The following is a 17,970-nucleotide window of genomic DNA, read 5'->3' on the forward strand; positions in this document are numbered from 1 at the left end:
TCCACATAAAGCTGTGCCTTATATATAGTGCTCTGCACCGTTGCCCCATAGATGCTCCACATAAAGCTGTGCCTTATATATAGTGCTCTGCACCGTTGCCCCATAGATACTCCACATAAAGCTGTGCCTTATATATAGTGCTCTGCACCATTGCCCCATAGCTGTGCCATATAGTGCTCTGCACCGTTGCCCCATAGATACTCCACATAAATCTGTGCCATTGCTGCTGCAATAAAAAAAAAAAAACACATACTCACCTGTCTTGCTTGCAGCTCCTCAGCGTCCCGTCCCGGCGTCTCTCCGCACTGACTGATCAGGCAGAGGGCGGCGCGCACACTATATGCGTCATCGCGCCCTCTGACCTGCACAGTCAGTGCGGAGAGACGCCGGGAAGATGGCGCGACGCCCGGCGTGTGGAACGAGGACAGGTGAATATGTAATACTTACCTGCTCCCGGCGTCCCGCTCCTTCCCCCGGACAGCTGGTCTTCGGTGCCGCAGCCTCTTCCTCTGTCAGCGGTCACCGGCACCGCTGATTAGAGAAATGAAGCTAGCTGTCAGCGGCGCCGCGGACCGGCTGAAAAACCCCAACGGCCCGGTCCTGGTCCGTGGACCGGCGGTTGGGGACCTCTGCCCTATATCACCAGCGCCACTTTCATAATTTTTTGATAGACGTAGCCAGTTGTTCACATGCAGAATCTTATTCAACCTCCTTGTTTCATGGCCATCCACTGGGAGGTTGGAATAGAAGACCACCTGCGCTCCCAGTTCTTTTGCTTTCTTACCTAAGTTTTCAAAGTTACTGCATATGGTTTCCAGGTCATTTCTTGCGGTGTCATTTGTCCCCACATGTATTAGCAGGAATGGGTGTTTGTCTGTAGGTCTGAAGAGTCCTGATATCCTGTCAGACACATCTTTAATTTTTGCACCTGGAAGACAGCACATTTCTCTTGAGGTTATATCCGGTCTGCAGATAGCCTCTGTTCCTCTCAACAGGGAATTCCCCATGACCGCAACTCTCCGTTTCTTCTTCACAACATTTTTATTTCTCCATCCAGGAGGTCTCTGAGGGCACACAAGGTTGTTCTTTGTGGGTAAAGTCTTATCTTCATTTATTTCTTCGTCATTCTCCTGCGTAAGAGCCTGGTACTGGTTCCTGAGCAGTATGGTTGATGACTGCCTCTCGATCCTCCTGCTTCTCTATGTCACATGCTTCCATTTCTCTGTTTCTTCAGGTGCACTTTGAATTTCTTCTCTTTCTGTAACGTGAAGAGAGAATTCTGTTCTGTCTACGAACTCTTCACCTTCCTTAATGGTTTTCAATGTACCTAACCTCTCTTCTAGATTTTGCAACTTTTCCTCCAACAGGGACACAAACTTGCATTTCTCGCATGTGAAGTTTGGCTTTTCCACTGGTAAGTCTGCGAACATGTAGCAGGAAATGCAGCTCCCCAAATGGCTCCTGGCCTCTTCCATGTTCTTACTGTTAAAGAGATATTAAAGCAATGAAAAACGTGCCAGAATGCACTGGGAGTATGCAAATTCTCTCCTCAGGACTCCTCCCCTGGTTTCCCGATGTCCTCCTTTCAGCTGCAATGGCCAAAATCCAGTGTTGTTTGAGCTCGCGAAGACTCTTCACTTATCCCAGAATGCACTTGAAATATGCAAATTCTCTCCTCAGGACTTCTCCCCATCCTTTGCCTACTCGGTTGAACATGATAGACATGTGTCTATTTTTCCAATGTACGTACCATTAGAGATGAGCGAACCTTTCATGGTTCGGATTGGCGAACGTCCCGATGTTCACCGAACGGTTCGAAGCACACCATTACGTTTCCCATGGCGCTCACGCATAAGTCAGTCAGTTAAACTGAGTTCATTGGCTGTGAACTTCCAGAATCTTTCTGACTGCACTGCTAGCCTGACAACTCTCTCACCCTCACAGTGATGTCAGTCAAGTCATAGGAGTTCAGCCGCAAGATACTGAGCAGCAGTAACACACGCTGCTCAGTGTCTCTGCTGGATGGCAGGCTGTATAGTCATATTATGCAACAATGCAGCCTGCCATCTAGATGTAGCAGAGCTAGACCTGTCACGGGACAAATGGATTATTATGTTTTTGGTGGACAGGTAAAGAATATTATAGCTTATTATTTTAGTCTTGTTACAGGAGAACATGGCTTCTGTGGACCGGTTGATGATGTGAGTATGGTTTAATTTAGATTTATTAAAGTAGTCTGTCATTCTTTCAATTAAGTAAAAAATAGAAAGTTTGTAGTCTGTATCTGCGCTGCCAGGTGATGAAGAAACATCAAATGCAGGAAATAATGTGAAAAAAAGTTTTGTTTTTTTTCTACACATTTCGAAGTGTAGCCCACTTCTTCTTCAGTAAACAAAATCACTAACTGTGTTATTTTACTCTATCTCACTATAGCCCTTTATAACTCTAGTCTCTAATAGGGTTGAGCGACTTTCATTTTTTTAAGATCGAGTAGGGTTTTGGGAAACCCGATTTTGTCCAGAGTCGAGTCGAGTGCAGTCGGCCGATTATCGCTAAAAGTCGGGGATCGACCGAAACACGAAACCCAATGCAAGTCAATGGGGAAGCATAGTCGGCAGTGAGTGGAGGCCAGGAAAACACCTACAGTGCCCATTTTAATGCCAAAAACATCCATTCTTGTTTCTGAAGCTTGCCAATCTTAATTAACTGTATAATAATAGTTGGGCATAGGGAATTGGGGGAAAGTTGTGGGGGGAGTAGGGCTGGCTCAAGTTTTTCGTGGGCCCAGGAAATGCGGACTACGTCACGGCGGTGTTGCAGGGAAAGGTAAGTATTTAAACGTTGCAAGTGCTGTGATCCTGAGCAAGCAGGGGGGGGCCCACTCGTTCGCATTGGCACTGGCACAGGGCCCCTCAAAGTACGGCGGTGTGTTTGCATGGCGGGGGCGCCTCCCACCAGCAGCGACACTTTTGCGTACTCTGAGGGGCCCTGTGCCAGTGACGTCGCCAACGAGTATGCCCCCCCACCTGATGAAGGAACCTGCACTTTCATCTGCACCTTCCTCTTTGTCCCTGTGTAAGGTGGTATAACATGCGGGAAGGGGAACCTTACTTTCAGCAGGGTCAGATTCTGGCTGTGTAGAGTACAAGGGGAATGTAGTGGTCTAGGTCAATGTACCAGCAGACTCATTTAGCAGTGGCTGGGCAATGGGCAGGATGAGGAGGAAACAGATATAGGGCCAAAGAATAAAGTAGGCTAAATGCAGTTCAAAATTGGTAACAGGACTAAACAGGCGGCATTGCTTTGTTCAGTGGAGTAGCAAACCCAAGAGCAGCAGACACTGTTTCAAGGGCCTAACCACACTAGTAGGCCAAATGCAGTTTAATATCTGATAGTATAGGGCGAAAGCCAGAATGTGGAAGCTCAGCTTTGTTCAGTTGAGGACAACACCAGGGAGGGGCAGACACCTTTAGTAGGCCGGAAAAGCCTATTGCATTTTTTAAAATGGTAATTTGGAGCAGAAGGTTGAAGCTCAGCTTTATTTAGTTGAGGACAACACCAGGCAGGGGCACACAGACAGACACCTTTAGTAGGCCGGAAAAGCCTATTGCATTTTTTAAAATGGTAATTTGGAGCAGAAGGTTGAAGCTCAGCTTTATTTAGTTGAGGACAACACCAGGCAGGGGCACACAGACAGACACCTTTAGTAGGCCGGAAAAGCCTATTGCATTTTTTAAAATGGTAATTTGGAGCAGAAGGTTGAAGCTCAGCTTTATTTAGTTGAGGACAACACCAGGCAGGGGCACACAGACAGACACCTTTAGTAGGCCAGAAAAGCCTATTGCATTTTTTAAAATGGTAATTTGGAGCAGAAGGTTGAAGCTCAGCTTTATTTAGTTGAGGGCAACACCAGGGAGGGGCAGAAGCCGTTAGTAGGCCCTAACCACCATTTTGTTTTTTAAAAACCACTTAATGAGAGCCGGAAGGTTGAAGCTCAGCTTTATTCAGTTGAGGACAACACCAGGCAGGGGCACACAGACAGACACCTTTAGTAGGCCGGAAAAGCCTATTGCATTTTTTAAAATGGTAATTTGGAGCAGAAGGTTGAAGCTCAGCTTTATTTAGTTGAGGACAACACCAGGCAGGGGCACACAGACAGACACCTTTAGTAGGCCGGAAAAGCCTATTGCATTTTTTAAAATGGTAATTTGGAGCAGAAGGTTGAAGCTCAGCTTTATTTAGTTGAGGGCAACACCAGGGAGGGGCAGAAGCCGTTAGTAGGCCCTAACCACCATTTTGTTTTTTAAAAACCACTTAATGAGAGCCGGAAGGTTGAAGCTCAGCTTTATTCAGTTGAGGACAACACCAGGCAGGGGCACACAGACAGACACCTTTAGTAGGCCGGAAAAGCCTATTGCATTTTTTAAAATGGTAATTTGGAGCAGAAGGTTGAAGCTCAGCTTTATTTAGTTGAGGGCAACACCAGGCAGGGGCACACAGACAGACACCTTTAGTAGGCCGGAAAAGCCTATTGCATTTTTTAAAATGGTAATTTGGAGCAGAAGGTTGAAGCTCAGCTTTATTTAGTTGAGGGCAACACCAGGCAGGGGCACACAGACAGACACCTTTAGTAGGCCGGAAAAGCCTATTGCATTTTTTAAAATGGTAATTTGGAGCAGAAGGTTGAAGCTCAGCTTTATTTAGTTGAGGGCAACACCAGGGAGGGGCAGAAGCCGTTAGTAGGCCCTAACCACCATTTTGTTTTTTAAAAACCACTTAATGAGAGCCGGAAGGTTGAAGCTCAGCTTTATTCAGTTGAGGACAACACCAGGCAGGGGCACACAGACAGACACCTTTAGTAGGCCGGAAAAGCCTATTGCATTTTTTAAAATGGTAATTTGGAGCAGAAGGTTGAAGCTCAGCTTTATTTAGTTGAGGACAACACCAGGCAGGGGCACACAGACAGACACCTTTAGTAGGCCGGAAAAGCCTATTGCATTTTTTAAAATGGTAATTTGGAGCAGAAGGTTGAAGCTCAGCTTTATTTAGTTGAGGGCAACACCAGGGAGGGGCAGAAGCCGTTAGTAGGCCCTAACCACCATTTTGTTTTTTAAAAACCACTTAATGAGAGCCGGAAGGTTGAAGCTCAGCTTTATTCAGTTGAGGACAACACCAGGCAGGGGCACACAGACAGACACCTTTAGTAGGCCGGAAAAGCCTATTGCATTTTTTAAAATGGTAATTTGGAGCAGAAGGTTGAAGCTCAGCTTTATTTAGTTGAGGACAACACCAGGCAGGGGCACACAGACAGACACCTTTAGTAGGCCGGAAAAGCCTATTGCATTTTTTAAAATGGTAATTTGGAGCAGAAGGTTGAAGCTCAGCTTTATTTAGTTGAGGGCAACACCAGGGAGGGGCAGAAGCCGTTAGTAGGCCCTAACCACCATTTTGTTTTTTAAAAACCACTTAATGAGAGCCGGAAGGTTGAAGCTCAGCTTTATTCAGTTGAGGACAACACCAGGCAGGGGCACACAGACAGACACCTTTAGTAGGCCGGAAAAGCCTATTGCATTTTTTAAAATGGTAATTTGGAGCAGAAGGTTGAAGCTCAGCTTTATTTAGTTGAGGGCAACACCAGGCAGGGGCACACAGACAGACACCTTTAGTAGGCCGGAAAAGCCTATTGCATTTTTTAAAATGGTAATTTGGAGCAGAAGGTTGAAGCTCAGCTTTATTTAGTTGAGGGCAACACCAGGCAGGGGCACACAGACAGACACCTTTAGTAGGCCGGAAAAGCCTATTGCATTTTTTAAAATGGTAATTTGGAGCAGAAGGTTGAAGCTCAGCTTTATTTAGTTGAGGGCAACACCAGGGAGGGGCAGAAGCCGTTAGTAGGCCCTAACCACCATTTTGTTTTTTAAAAACCACTTAATGAGAGCCGGAAGGTTGAAGCTCAGCTTTATTCAGTTGAGGACAACACCAGGCAGGGGCACACAGACAGACACCTTTAGTAGGCCGGAAAAGCCTATTGCATTTTTTAAAATGGTAATTTGGAGCAGAAGGTTGAAGCTCAGCTTTATTTAGTTGAGGACAACACCAGGCAGGGGCACACAGACAGACACCTTTAGTAGGCCGGAAAAGCCTATTGCATTTTTTAAAATGGTAATTTGGAGCAGAAGGTTGAAGCTCAGCTTTATTTAGTTGAGGGCAACACCAGGGAGGGGCAGAAGCCGTTAGTAGGCCCTAACCACCATTTTGTTTTTTAAAAACCACTTAATGAGAGCCGGAAGGTTGAAGCTCAGCTTTATTCAGTTGAGGACAACACCAGGCAGGGGCACACAGACAGACACCTTTAGTAGGCCGGAAAAGCCTATTGCATTTTTTAAAATGGTAATTTGGAGCAGAAGGTTGAAGCTCAGCTTTATTTAGTTGAGGGCAACACCAGGCAGGGGCACACAGACAGACACCTTTAGTAGGCCGGAAAAGCCTATTGCATTTTTTAAAATGGTAATTTGGAGCAGAAGGTTGAAGCTCAGCTTTATTTAGTTGAGGGCAACACCAGGCAGGGGCACACAGACAGACACCTTTAGTAGGCCGGAAAAGCCTATTGCATTTTTTAAAATGGTAATTTGGAGCAGAAGGTTGAAGCTCAGCTTTATTTAGTTGAGGGCAACACCAGGGAGGGGCAGAAGCCGTTAGTAGGCCCTAACCACCATTTTGTTTTTTAAAAACCACTTAATGAGAGCCGGAAGGTTGAAGCTCAGCTTTATTCAGTTGAGGACAACACCAGGCAGGGGCACACAGACAGACACCTTTAGTAGGCCGGAAAAGCCTATTGCATTTTTTAAAATGGTAATTTGGAGCAGAAGGTTGAAGCTCAGCTTTATTTAGTTGAGGACAACACCAGGCAGGGGCACACAGACAGACACCTTTAGTAGGCCGGAAAAGCCTATTGCATTTTTTAAAATGGTAATTTGGAGCAGAAGGTTGAAGCTCAGCTTTATTTAGTTGAGGGCAACACCAGGGAGGGGCAGAAGCCGTTAGTAGGCCCTAACCACCATTTTGTTTTTTAAAAACCACTTAATGAGAGCCGGAAGGTTGAAGCTCAGCTTTATTCAGTTGAAGACAACACCAGGCAGGGGCACACAGACAGACACCTTTAGTAGGCCGGAAAAGCCTATTGCATTTTTTAAAATGGTAATTTGGAGCAGAAGGTTGAAGCTCAGCTTTATTTAGTTGAGGACAACACCAGGCAGGGGCACACAGACAGACACCTTTAGTAGGCCGGAAAAGCCTATTGCATTTTTTAAAATGGTAATTTGGAGCAGAAGGTTGAAGCTCAGCTTTATTTAGTTGAGGGCAACACCAGGGAGGGGCAGAAGCCGTTAGTAGGCCCTAACCACCATTTTGTTTTTTAAAAACCACTTAATGAGAGCCGGAAGGTTGAAGCTCAGCTTTATTCAGTTGAGGACAACACCAGGCAGGGGCACACAGACAGACACCTTTAGTAGGCCGGAAAAGCCTATTGCATTTTTTAAAATGGTAATTTGGAGCAGAAGGTTGAAGCTCAGCTTTATTTAGTTGAGGGCAACACCAGGCAGGGGCACACAGACAGACACCTTTAGTAGGCCGGAAAAGCCTATTGCATTTTTTAAAATGGTAATTTGGAGCAGAAGGTTGAAGCTCAGCTTTATTTAGTTGAGGGCAACACCAGGCAGGGGCACACAGACAGACACCTTTAGTAGGCCGGAAAAGCCTATTGCATTTTTTAAAATGGTAATTTGGAGCAGAAGGTTGAAGCTCAGCTTTATTTAGTTGAGGGCAACACCAGGGAGGGGCAGAAGCCGTTAGTAGGCCCTAACCACCATTTTGTTTTTTAAAAACCACTTAATGAGAGCCGGAAGGTTGAAGCTCAGCTTTATTCAGTTGAGGACAACACCAGGCAGGGTCACACAGACAGACACCTTTAGTAGGCCGGAAAAGCCTATTGCATTTTTTAAAATGGTAATTTGGAGCAGAAGGTTGAAGCTCAGCTTTATTTAGTTGAGGACAACACCAGGCAGGGGCACACAGACAGACACCTTTAGTAGGCCGGAAAAGCCTATTGCATTTTTTAAAATGGTAATTTGGAGCAGAAGGTTGAAGCTCAGCTTTATTTAGTTGAGGGCAACACCAGGGAGGGGCAGAAGCCGTTAGTAGGCCCTAACCACCATTTTGTTTTTTAAAAACCACTTAATGAGAGCCGGAAGGTTGAAGCTCAGCTTTATTCAGTTGAGGACAACACCAGGCAGGGGCACACAGACAGACACCTTTAGTAGGCCGGAAAAGCCTATTGCATTTTTTAAAATGGTAATTTGGAGCAGAAGGTTGTAGCTCAGCTTTATTTAGTTGAGGACAACACCAGGCAGGGGCACACAGACAGACACCTTTAGTAGGCCGGAAAAGCCTATTGCATTTTTTAAAATGGTAATTTGGAGCAGAAGGTTGAAGCTCAGCTTTATTTAGTTGAGGGCAACACCAGGGAGGGGCAGAAGCCGTTAGTAGGCCCTAACCACCATTTTGTTTTTTAAAAACCACTTAATGAGAGCCGGAAGGTTGAAGCTCAGCTTTATTCAGTTGAGGACAACACCAGGCAGGGGCACACAGACAGACACCTTTAGTAGGCCGGAAAAGCCTATTGCATTTTTTAAAATGGTAATTTGGAGCAGAAGGTTGAAGCTCAGCTTTATTTAGTTGAGGGCAACACCAGGCAGGGGCACACAGACAGACACCTTTAGTAGGCCGGAAAAGCCTATTGCATTTTTTAAAATGGTAATTTGGAGCAGAAGGTTGAAGCTCAGCTTTATTTAGTTGAGGGCAACACCAGGCAGGGGCACACAGACAGACACCTTTAGTAGGCCGGAAAAGCCTATTGCATTTTTTAAAATGGTAATTTGGAGCAGAAGGTTGAAGCTCAGCTTTATTTAGTTGAGGGCAACACCAGGGAGGGGCAGAAGCCGTTAGTAGGCCCTAACCACCATTTTGTTTTTTAAAAACCACTTAATGAGAGCCGGAAGGTTGAAGCTCAGCTTTATTCAGTTGAGGACAACACCAGGCAGGGGCACACAGACAGACACCTTTAGTAGGCCGGAAAAGCCTATTGCATTTTTTAAAATGGTAATTTGGAGCAGAAGGTTGAAGCTCAGCTTTATTTAGTTGAGGACAACACCAGGCAGGGGCACACAGACAGACACCTTTAGTAGGCCGGAAAAGCCTATTGCATTTTTTAAAATGGTAATTTGGAGCAGAAGGTTGAAGCTCAGCTTTATTTAGTTGAGGGCAACACCAGGGAGGGGCAGAAGCCGTTAGTAGGCCCTAACCAAAGTTGAAGGCCAAATGCAGTTTAATTTCTGATACTATAGGCCGAAAGCCAGAAGGTGGAAGCTCCGATTTAGACAGTGGAGGACAATTTGAATTAGGGACTGCAGACAGACTTAGTAGGCTGTCCCCTGTGGACCATGCATCCAACACATTAACCCATTGCGCCGTAATGGACACGTAATCTTCCGTGGCCATGCCTACAGGTCCATGCGTCTGTTGTCAGGTGCACCTTTGTACTCACAGATTGCCAGAGTGCATGGACAATGCGGTCTTCTACATGCTGGTGGAGGGTTGGGATGGCTTTTCTCGCAAAAGAAGTGTCGACTGGTTAGCTTGTAGCGTGGTACAGCGTAGTCCATCATGGCCTTATTAATAGTAAATAAAATATATAACTAGGCTCTATGAACTTTTAAATAGGTTCCAGGGGTACACGGGCAGCATTGGTGTGGTCAGTGGAGGAGTATTGCAAGTAGGGGCTGCAGACAGGCTATCAAAGGCCTAAAATACCAAACAGTAGGCACTCATGGCAGTTTTACATCGGTTACATGGATACACAGGCAGGCACTCCAGGCAGCATTGTGGTCAGTGGAGGAGTATTGCAAGTAGGGGCCGCAGACAGGCTATCAAAGGCCTAAAATAACAAACAGTAGGCAGTCATGGCAGTTTTACATCGGTTACATGGATACACAGGCAGGCAATCCAGGCAGCATTGTGGTCAGTGGAGGAGTATTGCAAGTAGGGGCCGCAGACAGGCTATCAAAGGCCTAAAATAACAAACAGTAGGCAGTCATGGCAGTTTTACATCGGTTACATGGATACACAGGCAGGCACTCCAGGCAGCATTGTGGTCAGTGGAGGAGTATTGCAAGTAGGGGCCGCAGACAGGCTATCAAAGGCCTAAAATAACAAACAATAGGCTCATTGCAGTTTTACAGCGGTTACATGGATAGACGGGCAGCTTGGTGGTGAGTGGAGGAGTAGTGCAAGGAGTGTCTGTCCCAGTACTCCCAAAATATAAATAGATGTTAATGTCTCGCAAAACAACCAAAACAAAAAAAAAGGTGGCATACTTAGGTACAGGGGTGGGCTCATCTGCTGAGTTTCTGACATAGTAATTTGGCAGTAACTATTTAATGGTGCCAATATAGGACACAGACACAGACTACTTTAAGTTGCATCATAGATGTCTACAAATTTGTATTGTCAGTGCCAGACATTGAATGATGTCAGCGAATAGACTAAAGATTGGTGGAGCTGTGCGACATAATTTTGCATGTGGTAGAGCACATTTTGAGCTGGGGTAGGGGGGAACTCTCTAGAGGCCGGCGGGACCGCCCCAGGGCCCCTCATGTTACAACGGTGTGTCTGACGTTGGGTGCGCACCACCACCGCCAGAGACACTACATTGTACTATGAGGGACCCAGTAGCAATGCCGTCAACCAAAAGCGAGCACACCCACCTCTTCAGACAAACAGCAGTCTCACGGGTGCTTGCGCCAAGTCGCGATACCACGGCCCCGTGTGGGGAGTTTGGCCATTTAGGGAGGTGTAAACATGTCGTATGCTGTACAATCAGCTGCAGCAAATTAGACATTAGAAAAGTAATTCACAGGCAAGAGCCTTTCATAGGAAAGCTAGGTGTCGGCCGGGCAAGGTGGGGCAAAAGATTTCGAAATCCAGTTGTGGTTCATTTTAATGAATGTTAGATCGTCAACATTTTGGGTAGCCAGACGAGTCCTTTTTTCGGTTAATATTGAACCTGCAGCACTGAATACTCTTTCTGATAGGACACTTGCTGCCGGGCAAGCAAGCTCCTGCAATGCATATTCTGCCAATTCTGGCCAGGTGTCTAATTTGGAGGCCCAGTAATCAAATGGGAATGACGGTTGAGGGAGAACATCGATAAGGGATGAAAAATAGTTAGTAACCATACTGGACAAATGTTGTCTCCTGTCACTTTCAATTGATGCAGCAGTACCTGTCCTGTCTGCGGTCATAGCAAAATCACTCCACAACCTGGTCAGAAAACCCCTCTGTCCAACGCCACTTCTGATGTGTGCACCCCTAACACTCCTAGTCTGCTGCCCCCTGGAGCTCGTGTGAGAACGATCACGTGCGCTGTGTGCTGGGAATGCCTGAAGCAAACGGTCAACAAGAGTTGATTGTTTGGTTGCTAATATTAGTTCCAAGTTCTCATGTGGCATAATATTTTGCAATTTGCCTTTATAGCGTGGATCAAGGAGGCAGGCCAACCAGTAATCGTCATCGTTCATCATTTTCGTAATGCGTGTGTCCCTTTTTAGGATACGTAAGGCATAATCCGCCATGTGGGCCAAAGTTCCAGTTGTCAAATCTCCGGTTGTGATTGGTTGAGGGGCAGTTGCAGGCAAATCTACGTCACTTGTGTCCCTCAAAAAACCAGAACCCGGCCGTGACACGCAACCAATTTCCTGTGCCCCCGGGAAAGGTTCGGCATTAAAAATATACTCATCCCCATCATCCTCCTCGTCCTCCACCTCCTCTTCGCCCGCTACCTCGTCCTGTACACTGCCCTGACCAGACAATGGCTGACTGTCATCAAGGCTTTCCTCTTCCTCTGGTGCAGACGCCTGCTCCTTTATGTGCGTCAAACTTTGAATCAGCAGACGCATTAGGGGGATGCTCATGCTTATTACGGCGTTGTCTGCACTAACCAGCCGTGTGCATTCCTCAAAACACTGAAGGACTTGACACATGTCTTGTATCTTCGACCACTGCACACCTGACAACTCCATGTCTGCCATCCTACTGCCTGCCCGTGTATCCTCCCACAAATAAATAACAGCACGCCTCTGTTCGCACAGTCTCTGAAGCATGTGCAGTGTTGAGTTCCACCTTGTTGCAACGTCTATGATTAGGCGATGCTGGGGAAGGTTCAAAGACCGCTGATAGGTCTGCATACGGCTGGCGTGTACAGGCGAACGTCGGATATGTGAGCAAAGTGCACGCACTTTGAGGAGCAGGTCGGAGAACCCAGGATAAGTTTTCAATAAGCACTGCACCACCAGGTTTAAGGTGTGAGCCAGGCAAGGAATGTGTTTCAGTTGGGAAAGGGAGATGGCAGCCATGAAATTCCTTCCGTTATCACTCACTACTTTGCCTGCCTCAAGATCTACTGTGCCCAGCCACGACTGCGTTTCTTGTTGCAAGAACTCGGACAGAACTTCCGCGGTGTGTCTGTTGTCGCCCAAGCACTTCATAGCCAATACAGCCTGCTGACGCTTGGCAGTAGCTGGCCCATAATGGGACAACTGGTGTGCAACAGTGTCATCTGCCGATGGAGTGGTTGGCAGACTGCGTTCTGTGGAAGAGCTGTAGCTTCTGCAGGAGGACGAGGAGGAGGAGGAGGGGGTGCGAACGCCTACAGCCAACTGTTTCCTAGACCGTGGGCTAGGCACAACTGTCCCTAAATTGATGTCACCTGTGGACCCTGCATCCACCACATTCACCCAGTGTGCTGTGATGGACACATAACGTCCCTGGCCATGCCTACTGGTCCATGCATCTGTAGTCAGGTGCACCTTTGTACTCACAGATTGCCTGAGTGCATGGACGATGCGCTGTTTAACATGCTGGTGCAGGGCTGGGATGGCTTTTCTGGAAAAAAAGTGTCGACTGGGTAGCTCGTATCGTGGTTCAGCGTACTCCATCAGGGCTTTGAAAGCTTCGCTTTCAACTAACCGGTAGGGCATCATCTCTAACGAGATTAGTCTAGCTATGTGGGCGTTAAAACCCTGTGTACGCGGATGCGAGGATAAGTACTTCCTTTTTCTAACCAGAGTCTCATGTAGGGTGAGCTGGACTGAAGAGCTGGAGATCGTGGAACTTTCGGGTGTGCCGGTGTACATGGCAGACTGAGAGACGGTTGGAGACGGTATTGTTTCCGCCGGTGCCCTAGATGCAATATTTCCTCCTACAAAACTGGTGGTTCCCTGACCCTGACTGCTTTTGGCTGGCAAAGAAACCTGCACAGATACTGCCGGTGGTGCAGAAAATGGTGGCCTTACAGTGACGGAAGGGATGTTGCGTTGCTGACTAGCTTCATTGGCCGAGGGTGCTACAACCTTGAGGGACGTTTGGTAGTTAGTCCAGGCTTGAAAATGCATGGTGGTTAAGTGTCTATGCATGCAACTAGTATTTAGACTTTTCAGATTCTGACCTCTGCTTAAGCTAGTTGAACATTTTTGACAAATGACTTTGCGCTGATCTGTTGGATGTTGTTTAAAAAAAATGCCAGACTGCACTCTTCCTAGACTCGGATCCCTTTTCAGGGATTGCAGACTGAGCTTTAACCGGATGGCAACGCTGTGCTCCAACAGGTTTTGGCTTTGACACGCGTTTTGGGCCAGATACGGGCCCGGCAGATGGAACCTGTTGCGATGTTGATGCCTGCTGCGGCCCCTCCTCCACCTCCGCTTCTGAACTACTGCCGCCTGCACCCTGTTCCCCCAATGGCTGCCAATCGGGGTCAATAACTGGGTCATCTATTACCTCCTCTTCGAGCTCGTGTGCAACTTCGTCTGTGTCACTGTGTCGGTCGGTGGTATAGCGTTCGTGGCGGGGCAACATAGTCTCATCAGGGTCTGATTGTGGATCTGTACCCTGAGAGGGCAATGTGGTGGTCTGAGTCAAAGGAGCAGCATAGTACTCTGGCTGTGGCTGTGCATCAGTGCACTCCATGTCAGAATATACTTGTAATGGGCATGGCCTGTTAAATGTTTCACTTTCTAAGCCAGGGACGGTATGTGTAAAGAGCTCCATGGAGTGACCCGTTGTGTCGCCTGCTGCATCCTTCTCTCTTGTTGTAGTTTTTGCTGAGGAGGACAAGGAAGCGACTTGTCCCTGACCGTGAACATCCACAAGCGACACGCTGCTTTTACATTTACCAGTTTCGTAAGAGGAGGCAAAAGAGCTAGAGGCTGAGTCTGCAATGTAAGCCAAAACTTGCTGTTGCTGCTCCGCCTTTAAAAGCGGTTTTCCTACTCCCAGAAAAGAGAGCGTTCGAGGCCTTGTGTAGCCTGACGACGAAACTGGCTCCACAGCTCCAGACTTAGGTGGAATATTTTTATCCCCACGACCACCTGATGCTCCACTACCACTACCATCATTACCAGCTGACAATGAACGCCCACGACGACCTCTTGCACCAGACTTCCTCATTGTTTTAAAATCTTAACCAAAGTAACTTTATTTGTTGCTGTCAAACAACTTACACGGTGAGCTATAACTTCAGTATGATTTCAATATCCCTTAACAGGTTGGTGAGACCACAAGGAAAATCAGGCACAATGTTACACACTCTGTTTTCTGTGGCACAAAATCACAGAGATGACACACACGCAGGACTGTCACTCAAGCACTAATGTCAATATTAATCTCCCACCTAATTTTTTTTTTTTTTTTTCTCAGGGAGACTTTAGAAACCAAATAATATTAAAAAAAAAAAAAAAAAAAGGCTTTCTATGGCCCACAATTAGAGAGAGAGAGGTGGCACACCCAGGAGTCAAGACTGGCACACAAGCTGAAAGGGCAATATTACTCTCCCACTGTTTTTTTATGTATTTTTTGTTTTTTAAGGGAGACTTTAGAAACCCAATAATATTTAAAAAAAAAAATAAATAGGCTTTCTATGGCCCACTGAATGAGAGGGAGAGAGGTGGCACACCCAGGAGTCAAGACTGGCACACAAGCTGAAAGGGCAATATTACTCTCCCACTGTTTTTTTATGTATTTTTTGTTTTTTAAGGGAGACTTTAGAAACCCAATAATATTTTTTAAAAAAAATAAATAGGCTTTCTATGGCCCACTGAATGAGAGGGAGAGAGGTGGCACACCCAGGAGTCAAGACTGGCACACAAGCTGAAAGGGCAATATTACTCTCCCACTGTTTTTTTATGTATTTTTTGTTTTTTAAGGGAGACTTTAGAAACCCAATAATATTTTTTTAAAAAAATAAATAGGCTTTCTATGGCCCACTGAATGAGAGGGAGAGAGGTGGCACACCCAGGAGTCAAGACTGGCACACAAGCTGAAAGGGCAATATTACTCTCCCACTGTTTTTTTATGTTTTTTTTTTTTTTTTCAGGGAGACTTTAGAAACCAAATAATATTAAAAAAAACAAAAAAAAAAATAGCCTTTCTATGGCCCACTGAATGAGAGAGAGAGGTGGCACACCCAGGAGTCAAGACTGGCACACAAGCTGAAAGGGCAATATTACTCTCCCACTGTTTTTTTAGGTATTTTTTTTTTTTTCAGGGAGACTTTAGAAACCAAATAATATTAAAAAAAAAAATAAAATAAATAGGCTTGCTATAGCCCACTGAATGAGAGATAGCACACACAGCAGTGACACACAAGCCCTGACTGAGGCCAATATTTTTCTCCCACTGATTGATGTAGTGTTTTTGTGTTGAGGTAGAATTTAGAACACAAATCACGGAAAAAATAAATAGGCTTTCTATGGCCCACTCAGTGAGAGATGGCACACACAGGGATGGCACTGTAGCAGAAATGCCAATCTTAATCTCCCACAAAAAAAACAAAAAAAAAAACAGGGACTGTCCTACAATTACTATCTCCCTGCAGTAATCTAAGCCAGGTATGGCAGGCAGCAATAGGAGTGGACTGATGCACAAATTAAATAAAAAGTGTGGACAAACAAAAAAGATAGCTGTGCAGAAAGGAAGGAACAAGAGGATGTGCTTTGAAAAAAGCAGTTGGTTTGCACAGTGCCGTACACACAGCAATACAGCTATCACGGAGCCTTCTAGGGCAGCCCAATGAGCTACAGCGCTGAGGGGAAAAAAAAAAAAATATAGCTTCCACAGTCCCTGCACACCGAAGGTGGTGTTGGACAGTGGAAATCGCTGCAGCACAAGCGGTTTGGTGGTTAGTGGACCCTGCCTAACGCTCTCCCTGCTTCTGACGAAGCAGCAGCAACCTGTCCCTAAGCTCAGATCAGCAGCAGTAAGATGGCGGTCGGCGGGAACGCCCCTTTATAGCCCCTGTGACGCCGCAGACAGCAAGCCAATCACTGCAATGCCCTTCTCTAAGATGGTGGGGACCAGGATCTATGTCATCACGCTGCCCACACTCTGCGTTCACCTTCATTGGCTGAGAAATGGCGCTTTTCGCGTCATTGAAACGCGACTTTGGCGCGAAAGTCGCGTACCGCATGGCCGACAAGCACAGGGGTCGGATCGGGTTTCATGAGACGCCGACTTAGCCAAAAGTCGGCGACTTTTGAAAATGATCGACCCGTTTCGCTCAACCCTAGTCTCTAAAGCTATATAGCAAATTCTTTTATTCTACGTCTTCCCTCTTCTTTTTCTTGTTTGTTTTCTGTCACTGTTTATTTGTTCTGCTTTCTCTCGGCTTAAGCACACACATTCACTATGGACTCCATCTTTCCTCGCTTCTCTCCATGCATGATGTACATGCCCTCCTGCTCCATTTCACTCATCTCACAGATGCATTGTTAATTCCGCTTTCCCGCCGGGTCTCAACCGGCACCTGCGCACTTCGATCATTTCTATATCACAATTGGTGCCTGCGCACTTTGTTCACCTTAGCGCCAATACCGGAAGTACTCTTTACTTCACCCCCACACAGGATCTATATAATATTGCCTCCTCTCCGGATCGCACAGCGGCACCCATACTTTGCATCCCTGCAGACACTCATTCATTCCTGCTCCTATGAGGTAACGTTTTCTCCCTTTTTTTCTCTTTTTACCCTGTGTTCTTATCTTTGTTTTTACTCTTGGGCTCCCATCTTCACGCTTTGTTTTACTTTGGCCTGTTCCTGGTTTAGCTTCTTATTAGAGAATGCTTTATGACGCTTTAGACATCGTACTCCTGCACCTTATGACCCCAATCCTAACAGGTAATCTAGTACTCATCATTATCTTCATTCTATCAAATTTCTTTCCCACTTTTTTCTCCACTTTCATTCACTTTTTTCTCCTTTTTCTTTTCTGTCCACTTTTTTCTTTTATTCTCACCTCTCTTTTTTCCGTTCTTTTTCTTACTTATTCAATTTCAGTTTTCCTTTTTCCTCATGTTTTCTCTTAAAGTTTTTTCTTTCTTTCTTTTTTTCTTAAGTCCGTGTTCTTCAAGTCTTTTCCTCATGTCTTTTCCGTTTTCTCTGCTATTCGGCATGCCAATCCATATTGATATCACTCAATTAAAGCACTCTATTGCCTGCACTCATATTGGTTATATATCCGCATGTTTGATATAATGTTAATTACTATCTTTTTTGTCTCTCCACCAAGCTCAGTGCTACCATATATCATAATCTATACGTACAAATGTATAAATTTCTCTCGCGAACATGGCTCCCTTATTAAGGGGCTACTCTTTATATCCTTTATACTTATACATGTTACAATATGGTCTGTTATACTTACATTTGTGTTTTGTTACAACTGACTATCTTATGTTTTGTTTATTTATGTTCATACACAGACATATCTTGAAAAAGGCCACAAGAGGCCGAAACGTTGATTTATTTATCTGAAATCCATTTTGTCTTTTTGTTACTTTTTTTCAATACATTTTTCTGCAAGA

Source organism: Ranitomeya variabilis, chromosome 1 (genome assembly GCF_051348905.1).
Source record: "Ranitomeya variabilis isolate aRanVar5 chromosome 1, aRanVar5.hap1, whole genome shotgun sequence".
Classification (NCBI taxonomy): Eukaryota; Metazoa; Chordata; class Amphibia; order Anura; family Dendrobatidae; genus Ranitomeya; species Ranitomeya variabilis.